General features: G+C 43.6%; 1 protein-coding gene across 1 annotated transcript in view; it reads right to left on the bottom strand.

Moving 5' to 3' along the window:
- Positions 1–9722, bottom strand: part of TMEM132D (transmembrane protein 132D) — a 745873-nt gene that overhangs the window by 691178 nt on the left and 44973 nt on the right. The gene's annotated exons all lie outside the window — the stretch shown is intronic.

The following is a 9722-nucleotide window of genomic DNA, read 5'->3' on the forward strand; positions in this document are numbered from 1 at the left end:
CTCACATTAAAACACACACATACAGCACAGGGATTGTTCATTCCATAAACACGCCAGCATGTAAAGCTCACATTAAAACACACACATACAGCACACGGATTGTCCATTCCATAAACATGCCAGCATGTGAAGCTCACATTAAAACATACACATACAGCACACGGATTGTCCATTCCATAAACACGCCAGCATGTGAAGCTCACATTAAAACATACACATACAGCACACGGATTGTCCATTCCATAAACATGCCAGCATGTGAGGCTCACATTAAAACATACACATACAGCACACGGATTGTCCATTCCATAAACACACCAGCATGTGAAGCTCACATTAAAACACACACATACAGCACATGGATTGTCCATTCCATAAACAGGCCAGCATGTGACGCTCACTGTCAAATTTGTTGTCACAGGTGCCCACCCCGTAGGATAGACTAGAAGCGTCCCAAGGGGTTTCTGAGGCTGTAAATCTTTAAGGGAAGTCCTGGAGTGGCAGTGTAGGATAAGCAGTGGACTTCTAAACACATGGTCAGAGGTTCAAAACCACCAGCAGTTCCTTGGAAGCCCTGTACAGGGTCACTATGAGTTGGAAGTGACTCAACAACACTTAACAACAACAAATCTTTAAGGAAGCAAAGTGGCCTGGGAGGGGAGAGTAATGGGCCCTACACTAGATGATGGAGGAAAAGCGGAAAAGACAGCAGGGTGGGGACGTGGCTGGCATTGATGACAGCATGGCCTCAGCCAGTTAGGCCAACTCAAACCTCTGCACTTAAGATTTTTAAAATCCTACCGAAAAAAAAAGTTTATTATATGAAGCAAACGAGCACACAGAAACCATGCGTTTTTGGTTGAAAGTAGGAAAATGCCTTAGAATTCAGGCTAGTTCAGTGTGGTAGACACAGCTGCTCACCAAATCCCCTAGAGCCCACCGGGACTTTCCTACAGCCTTTACGGTTACAGGAGGCCACGACTCCAGTGCTCTGAGGGGCTGCAAGCAGAAAGAGGTGCCCCCGGGAGCCAGACGGCACAAAGACAAGATGTGCGTGCTCCCAGCAGCCTGGCCCCTGAGTAGACACAGCTGTGCACGCATATGTGACAGGTGAGGCTCCCCTGTGCCTGACACATGGAATCCTGTCAGTACGTCCACTGCAGCTGGAGGTGGCCGTTCCTACTGAGCTGTTAATCACAAGTAATGTGGAGTGTGGGCACACCGGGCAGACTTCATAGGATTGAACGTCAGCTCTCCTGTTGGTAGTATGTTGGTTGTCCTTGAGTTAGCCTGGATTCCAAGTGACCCCACAGATGACAGAACAAAATGCCTTCATCACCCTCACCTTCGCTGTTGTAGACACTGTGCATTTGAGAGTCTTCCACCTCAGGAGCTCACCTTCCAGCACTGTGTCAGACAACGCCCTGTGTGATTCACGGGGTTTCCATAGGCTCCTTTTCAGAAGTGGGTTGCCAGTCCTGTATTCCTGGTCTCTCTTAGTCTGGAAGCTCTACTGAAAGCTGTACACTTGCTGGGATTTGAAATCCCTGCTGCCCAGAAGCCACCATCCTAGGGACACCATTCAGACAGGTAGTGGCTGCTTCTTACATCTGTCTCCATTCACTGAGGTATTCATCCTTCCTATCCCTGCAGAAATGTGGGGTTCAACAACTTGATCTAGGGGTCCTTAGGGTGCAGGGAGGACAATGGTCCACAGACACAGGTCTTGAGAGCCAGACACTGTTTCATACTAGCAACAGAGACATCGGTTTTGAAGGCAGTCTGAGAATTAAGTGACCTGCTTGTGTCTGCATGCAGGAAAGAGTGTGTGAATGTGTGCATGTGGGTGTGTATGTGTGTGTACAAGTGTGTGAGGGTGTTAGTGCATGTGCATACAAGTATGTGTGAGTGTGTATGACTGTGTGTGCACGTGTACAAGTGTGTGAGTGTGTGTGAATATGTATGTACATGTGTGAGTGTGTGTATGTGGGTGAGTGTGTTTGTGTGTATGTGTGTGAGTATGCAAGTGTAAAGATATATATATATATGAGTGCATGTGTGTAAAAATGGGTGTTAGTGTGTGTACATGTGTGAGTGTGTACAAGTATGTGTGAGAGTGTGTGCATGTGTGTATTTGTGTATGTGTAAGTATATATGAGTGTATTGTGTATGTATGTGTGTGAATGTGCAAGTGTGTGTGAGTCTGTTGTGTGTGAGCGTGTGTATCTGTGTGAGTGTGTACGAGTGTATGTGAGTGTGTGTTTTGTGTATGTATGTGTGACTGTGCAAGTGTGAGTGTGAGCAAGTATGTGTAAGTGTGAGAGTATATTGTGTGTGTGTGTATCTGTGTGTGCACAAATGTGAGTATATGTGAGTGTGCACATTGTGGATGTATGACAGCGTGTACGTGTATGTGTGTGTGTGCCTTGTATATGTGTGTACACATGTGTATGTGTGTGAGTGTGCAAGTATGTGTAATTGTGTGCATGTATTGAGTGTGAGTATGTGTATCTGTGTGAATGTGTACACATGTGTGTGTGAATATGTACAAATGTGAGTGTGTATACTGTGAACAGTTGTGCATATGTCTATGTTTATTTGTGTACAGGAGTCCTGGTGTGCGCTATGGGTTAATGTGCTGAACTTTAAAGTAGATTTGAAACACAAGGTTGGTGGTTCAAGCTCACCAGCTGCTCCATGGAAACCCTATACAGTATATGTGTGTGCATGTGTGTATTTGTGTAAGTGTGTAGGTGTGAGCGTATGTGAGTGTGTATAAGTGTATGCATGTGAGTGCATGTGTATATGTGTATACATGTGTGTGTGAGTGTATAGGTGTGTGTATTCTGCATAGTTGTATATGTTAACTGTAACTGTGTATACATGCACGTTAGTGTGCATGTTAATATATGTGGTATGTATATGCCTGTGTGAATATGCATGTGTGAGTGTGTATATGTGAATGTGATGTGTGATGGACATATGCATGCATGTCTGTGTGAGTGTGTACGTCTGTGTGAGTGTATATGCATGTATGTGTGAGTGTATATGCATGTATGCGTGCATGTATGTGTGAGTGTATATGCATGTGTGTATGCATGTCTGTGTGAGTGTGTGTATCAATGGAGAGTGTGAGAGGACACAGTGCCATCTGTCCTTTAGAAATGCATAGATGCATACTGGCACTCTTGATCAAGTCATATGAGTATTTAGGTAACAATGTAATGAAATTGTTTTCTTCCTATGCACATAAAATAAACACTCCCATGAATCATTAAAATCAAGGGAAAGGGTCCCCTTCCCAACACCATAAAATAAGATGGATTACTGCAGGAAAATGATTCGCTAGCTATCAAATGATATTTACACACGCAGTTTCTAAGATACAAGTGGTCCCAGACACCAACACCAGTATTTGTGTCTTTACAAACTTAAAGATTAGGGCAGCTTGTAAAAATTACTTTGTAGCTATAGATGTTAACAGACTAATTAAGGCTGCCATGGACAAATCTATCCCCCTAATTGATTCCAAGATTTGCAATGCAAAGTAGGGAAAGCAGATGAAAGCAGGGGAATGCATTCTTAACCTGAAAGGGAAAAGGTATTTGGTGCCAAGAGTTTTCACTAGGAACCCAGAAAACAGGACTTCTGGTCAGAGACAAACACACCGCTGGGTGTGGATGGAAATCCACAGAGCAACAGATGACAGATGTGCTGCCTAACCCTAGCAATAACCATTTTTATGTTTTCTTATAGACACTGCCTACTTCATTAGGGACATATGTATGTATGGCAAATGCTTGCTGACAATTTTCCCATCTGCTTTCTCCCAGAAAGACGCCATACTGCAAGACTAACTTTTTCATGGAAAATAAACCTGGAGAGAGGAGCTCTGGTTGTACTGTGTCTAAGTGCTGGGCTGCTAGCTGAAGTGTCGGCGGTTCAAATCCACCAGCCACTCGGTGGGAGAAAGAGAAGGCAGTGTGTTTCTGTGAAGATGACAGCCTTGGGTACCCTATGGAGCACTTGTACTTGCCCTATAGGGTTATTTTAAATCAGGATTGACTTCAGGGCAGTGCGTTTAAACCTAGAAATACGCAAACTAAACTCAGACCCTAGTGTTATTTCCAAGGTAGGAGAAATTTTGGTACAAAACTCACACGTGCAAATGAATGTACTTCACACACACACACCATAATATTATGTAACACTGAAGAATAATGATAAATCTGCAAAACACCACATAGCATGGAGAAGCCCGGAGGACATTATGCCGAGTGAAATGAGTCAGCCACAAAGGGACAGATATTGCCTGAGACCACTACTGTAAAAAGTCAAGAAAAGGTTTTCATTCTATAATAAACATCCGAAGATGGTTACCAGAGCTGGCAGGGAAGGGAGAATCATTCCTGGGTAGTGTGCAGACATGTGCTAACTTGGGGAAGTAGAAGAATATACTACTTGTGTTTTTTTTTTGTTTTTGGACTCCGTGTGAATGAATATCAACTCTCCTAACTCTTCTTTGGGTACGGCGAGGAGGACCACACATCCTGGCACACGTCTGCCCAGTGCCAAACCCAAAGCTGCTGTGTATTAGCTGCTTATTTGAGTATTGTTGTAGCTACTCAAACTCTCCATGCCTCAACCCCCTCAGCTCTAAAGAGGGTATTGATAAGGCCGCCCACCCAAGTAATGGTACTCCTTAAAATACTTAAGGGAAAGACCATTGGGGAACTTTACAATGAATGGCTCAGACAAAAGGAACCTGAATCTATCTGAATAGGACAAAAGGAGAAACAGATAGGACAAGAGACAAAATGCATTTAAAAAAGAAAAATGAATGTACTTAATTTGCTGGGTTAAATTAAAATGCCTCCTAATCATTCTATAGTAGAATTCGATTTTCAAAATAGCTCTGGTCTGTTATTTTCCTCAAAGAGGCTAGTTCTGTATGTAGAGGCTTTTGCGCTTAAGACAGGGACAAAAGATGACAATTATGTCTGCTCAGAACTTGCTTGGACCTTACTAACAGCGATTTTCCACTAAAAAAAAAAAAATGTGTGTGGTGTTTGCTATTTGTTGTTAAGAATTTTAACCTAAAACGTAAATGCGGGCCATTTATCCCCCAATCAGGTGCCCCTGTTTGCTCTGAATGAATGGGTCAACACATCGTATTAGTTCTATGATACCCAGGATCTTTGGAGCTTGTGAAATATACATGAAACGTTTTCGTGCCACCTGCAAATAAAAAAGTCAACCAAAATTTACAGTTTAGAGGCAGAACTCCAAAAGGCCTGGTAAAGGCTAATTTAATACATCTGTCATATACAATTACATATAAAATGCAACCCAAAGCATCTATCTTCCCCCTCCCTCTCTCTCTCAATTGAGACAAAAAATAAGGCAGTTGCGCAGATCTGGAATTAAACAGCTGTCCCCCAAACAGAGACATTAACCCTGACGTTTTTATGAAGCAATAAAACTGGATCATTCAGCATGCTTTTCTGGAGACGTTGCTCTCTCCATTACAGAAATTGCTATCCTGGATTCCTGGGCTTAAACTGTAGTCGTAAATCAGGATTAAAAGCCATGGGTGAGCGTCTATTAGCTCCAATACATTGATCCCTCCTTTTCTAAACCACTAGGCAGACCAAGGGAACATACGGACACAAGACTACTCTGAGGTGTCCTCTAAGTAGGAAACCACATCTTGCCTTTTCCCCCAAAGTCTGAAGGGAAACTCTGTAAGTATGGTCCTGATGTAGTCTGGGTGAATTTAAGAATCCCTCCATTTTGTAGAGAGAGACCACTCCGTCACAGAATGTCATCTGTAGAGATAGGGTTGGTGGGCCCCAGTTCTGATTCCCCCATTACTCACTTTTTAAGTTGGTAAACCCACCACTTTGATCTCAGAAGGAGGTGTGAATGCAGAAGTGCTTCTGAAATATTGCTACACTGAGCAAAAAGTATCTGTGGTGTGTTTGATAACTATAAAACAAACAAAGTATCTGTGGTGTATTTGGTAAATATTAAACAAACAAGAAACCACTTTGGAATCAATAGAAAAGAATGACCACAAAATTAAACCAAACACAAACCCACTGCCATTGAATGGATCCTGACTCATGTTACCCCACGATGCCCCATGCGTTCTCCTAGGCCACCATCTTTGTGGAAGCAGGCTGCCTCATCTTCCTCCCATGGAGTAGCTGGTGGGTTTGAACTGCCAACCTTGTGGTTAGCAGTACAGTGCTGACCCTACAGCACCAACCCAGGACTCTGACTCAGTAAATAGCTCCCTGAAAATTAAAATAATGGAAATCCTTCAAAGCTCAACCGATGACAAGATCTAAGCAGAGAAAAATGAAAGTAGTTTCAGCCCAGGCCTCCGAGCATGTAAAATGGCTGGTGCCGCTTGTCCTACAGCCCCCGGACCACCAGCAGGCTGCTTGGCAATGCAGGCCAGTCTCAGAGGATGGCCAGGTGGCCTTACCAGGTTGTGGCCCTCTCTGTGCCCCAATAGCACACCAACACATGAGGAAGACAAGGCCATGCAGCAAGGATATACATGGTGCAGAGACCAGGGTGCAGCAATGAGAGGTAAACCCCACATAAGTGCTGCTTGGTTATAAAGCTCTGTGTTTACGCTGGGATACCTCTGTGGTGTTGGTGGTAAAAGCCTTGCAGTCGGTTCCAACTCATAGTGACCCTGCACAGAGTTTCTAAGGCTGTATAATTCTATGGGAACAGAAAGCCTCATCTTTCTTAGCCTAGAATGGCTGGTGGGCTCAGACATGACTTTGTCATTAGCAGTCCAGTACTTCCCTTACAGAGCCAACACACTTGGATACAAATGGATAGAATACATTTATTCTGCTTTATTACAATGTGAAGAGGCTCAGCATTGAGATACACTTATATACGCAAATGTTGTTGGTAAGTGCTGTTGAGTCGCTTCCAACTCATAGCGCCCCTGTGCAGCGTTTCCAAGGAGAAGCTGGTGGGTTTGAACTGCCAACCCTTGTGGTTAGCAGTCGAGTTCTGATCTACAGTGCCACACCAGGGCCCCATATATGCACATGTACATACATATATGCATGTATGCACATACATACTTATGCACACATATATACACACATATATATATATACACACAGGAGGGGCTTTTAAAAGCTCGTGGAATAAATCCATTAACTTTTCATTCCATTCTCCCACAAACTTTTTGAAACTCCTTTTGCGTGTGTGTGTGTGTATATGTGTGTGTGTTTGCATGTGTGTGCAAATGTGTAATGTGAGCATGGCTGGTACAAATGGGTTACTGTGCTCAGACACTAACCACACATTTGGAGGTTGAAATCCATGTAGAGGTTCCTCAGGAGAAAGACCTGGCAATCCACTTATGAAAAATCAGACACTGAGAATCCTTTGCAGCAGAGTTGTACTCAGACACACATGGCATTGCTGTGAGCTATACAGTGTGTGTGTATGTGTAGGGAGTCCTGGTGTGGCACAGCAGGATACTGCACTGGGCTGAAGGTCATTTTGAGCCACAAAGTTGGTGGTTCAAGCCCACCAGCTGCTCTTCAGAAACCCTATACAGTGTCACTATGGGTATCTGAGGAACAGCTGGTGGGCTTGACCGACCAAGCTTACAGTTCAGCCACTCCTCAGAAATCCTATACACTGTTGCTATGGGTTGTTATGGGTTGCAACTGACTCACCAGCATTTAACAAGTGCCTATCCTATAGCCTCTCTCTCTGGTGTGGTGCTGTACTATAAGCAACGGACTGCAAGGTCAGTGGTTCAAACCCACAAGCCATCCCTCGGAAAATCTATACGGGTCAGAACTGACACAATAGCGCTTCACAACAATAACATACATTGTTGTTGTTAAGTGCCTCAGTGTTGGTTTCAACTCATAGTGACCCTGTATAGTGTTTCCAGGGCTTTAAATCTTTTGTAGGACCAGAAAGTCTCATCTTTCTCCCATGTAGTGGCTGGTGGGCACAAGCCAATTAGTTGGTGGACATAATCCACCACACTTAGACATACATATATATACAAATACATATCTGCATACATCGATGTAGTTGTCAAGTGCTGTAGAGTCAGTTCCGACTCATGGCAACCCTGTATTTCTAAGGCAACCCTGGTTTCTACGGAGTGGCTGGTGACTTTGAACTGCCAATATAATCTTATATACACACATGTCTATATGTGCCTCACACATTATGTCTTACATGCTGTTGTAGTTAGATACCAGCTGACTCATAGAGACCCTGTATAGTGTTTCCAAGACCCGAGCTTGTACCACTGACCCGGGCATTTCCAGCCCAGTGCTTACCCTAGAGCGCTACGCCTCACAGTACCTGTGATAGATACCACACATTATATGAGGGGGATTTAAAAGGTTCATGGAAAGATGGAATTAAAGCATAACGAAAAATTTCCACAAACTTTTTGAAGCTCCCTTGTACACTGTATGTTATTGTTGTTAAGTGCCGTCTAGTGGGTTCCGACTTATAGCAACTCTATTTAGGATTTCCAAGGAGTGGCTGATGAGTTTGAACTGCCAATCTTGTGGATCAAACCAACTCTCTAGTCCAGCACACAAGCCCACGGCACCATCCCAGGACTCCTATGTCCCACAGTACATGTGGCATGTGCTTACACATACACACATATACATCTACACATACCATTATAATGCTGAACGTCTCAACAATGTAGCCACTGAAGGTTTCAGTGTATAGGAATTAGGTACTTCCCTTGTGGTAAAACGAAATCTCAATAGAAGAAAAAAATGTTCACACACTTCTGGAAATCCAAGTTTAAGATTTTTTTTTTTTTTTTTTTTTTAAGGAATAAATCAATAGGTGAGTGAGCCAAAGCCATCGTGAGATTGTCTAATTAGATGGAATAACTTTTAACCTCACTCACTGGGGGCTGAGAGATGCTGAAATCCTACTCTAATCAGCCCGTGCTGCCACAGCTCCTCAGAGAAAACTTGTGCCTTGAAGCCATGAACTTGGGTCTGGAGCGGGCTGCGCTGGCCTCTGAGCCTCCCTTCTCCATGAAAATAATAATGAGGGGCACTGGGATGCTAATGCTGTTTGGAATTTTCACTTGGACTATTTCTTAATCATTTATCCTAACTTCCTGCCTGTGAATGCACGTTGTGGTCCACAGAGGACGAGGCACAAATAGAATAAAATAGCAAACAATCCGAGGTCAGGAGGGTAATGCATCAATACTAAAATATGGATTGTGCTTCGGTGAGAGTTTCCCCCAACATTTCAAAGACAGTAGTCTCAGAAATAGTCTACTGGACAAATTGGTCTCTAGCCCCTTTAATGAGCCCATAGAATGCTACAGTTAAGCCCTTGGCTGCTAAACATGAGGAAGGTGGTTCGAATCCATCAGCCGCTCATTGGGAGAAAGAGCTTATACTCTGATCCAGTAAAGATTAAACCCAATGAAACCCTGTGGGGTGGTTCTGATGCTGTCTTATGAGGCTACTCTAAGTCTGAATCAACTCAACAACACCGATCAACAACAATCCCTTTCATAAAAACTACAATAATACAGGTATGTTATTGGTGATGGTCGTGACTCATAGCAAATCTACACACAATAGAAGGAGACACTGCTCCTGTAACCACCCTCACAGTTGTTACTATGTTTGAAGTCACTCTGTGGATTCAGCTTCTGGGGCGGGGGT

Source organism: Chrysochloris asiatica, unplaced genomic scaffold (assembly GCF_000296735.1).
Source record: "Chrysochloris asiatica unplaced genomic scaffold, ChrAsi1.0 scaffold00261, whole genome shotgun sequence".
NCBI classification, from domain to species: Eukaryota; Metazoa; Chordata; class Mammalia; order Afrosoricida; family Chrysochloridae; genus Chrysochloris; species Chrysochloris asiatica.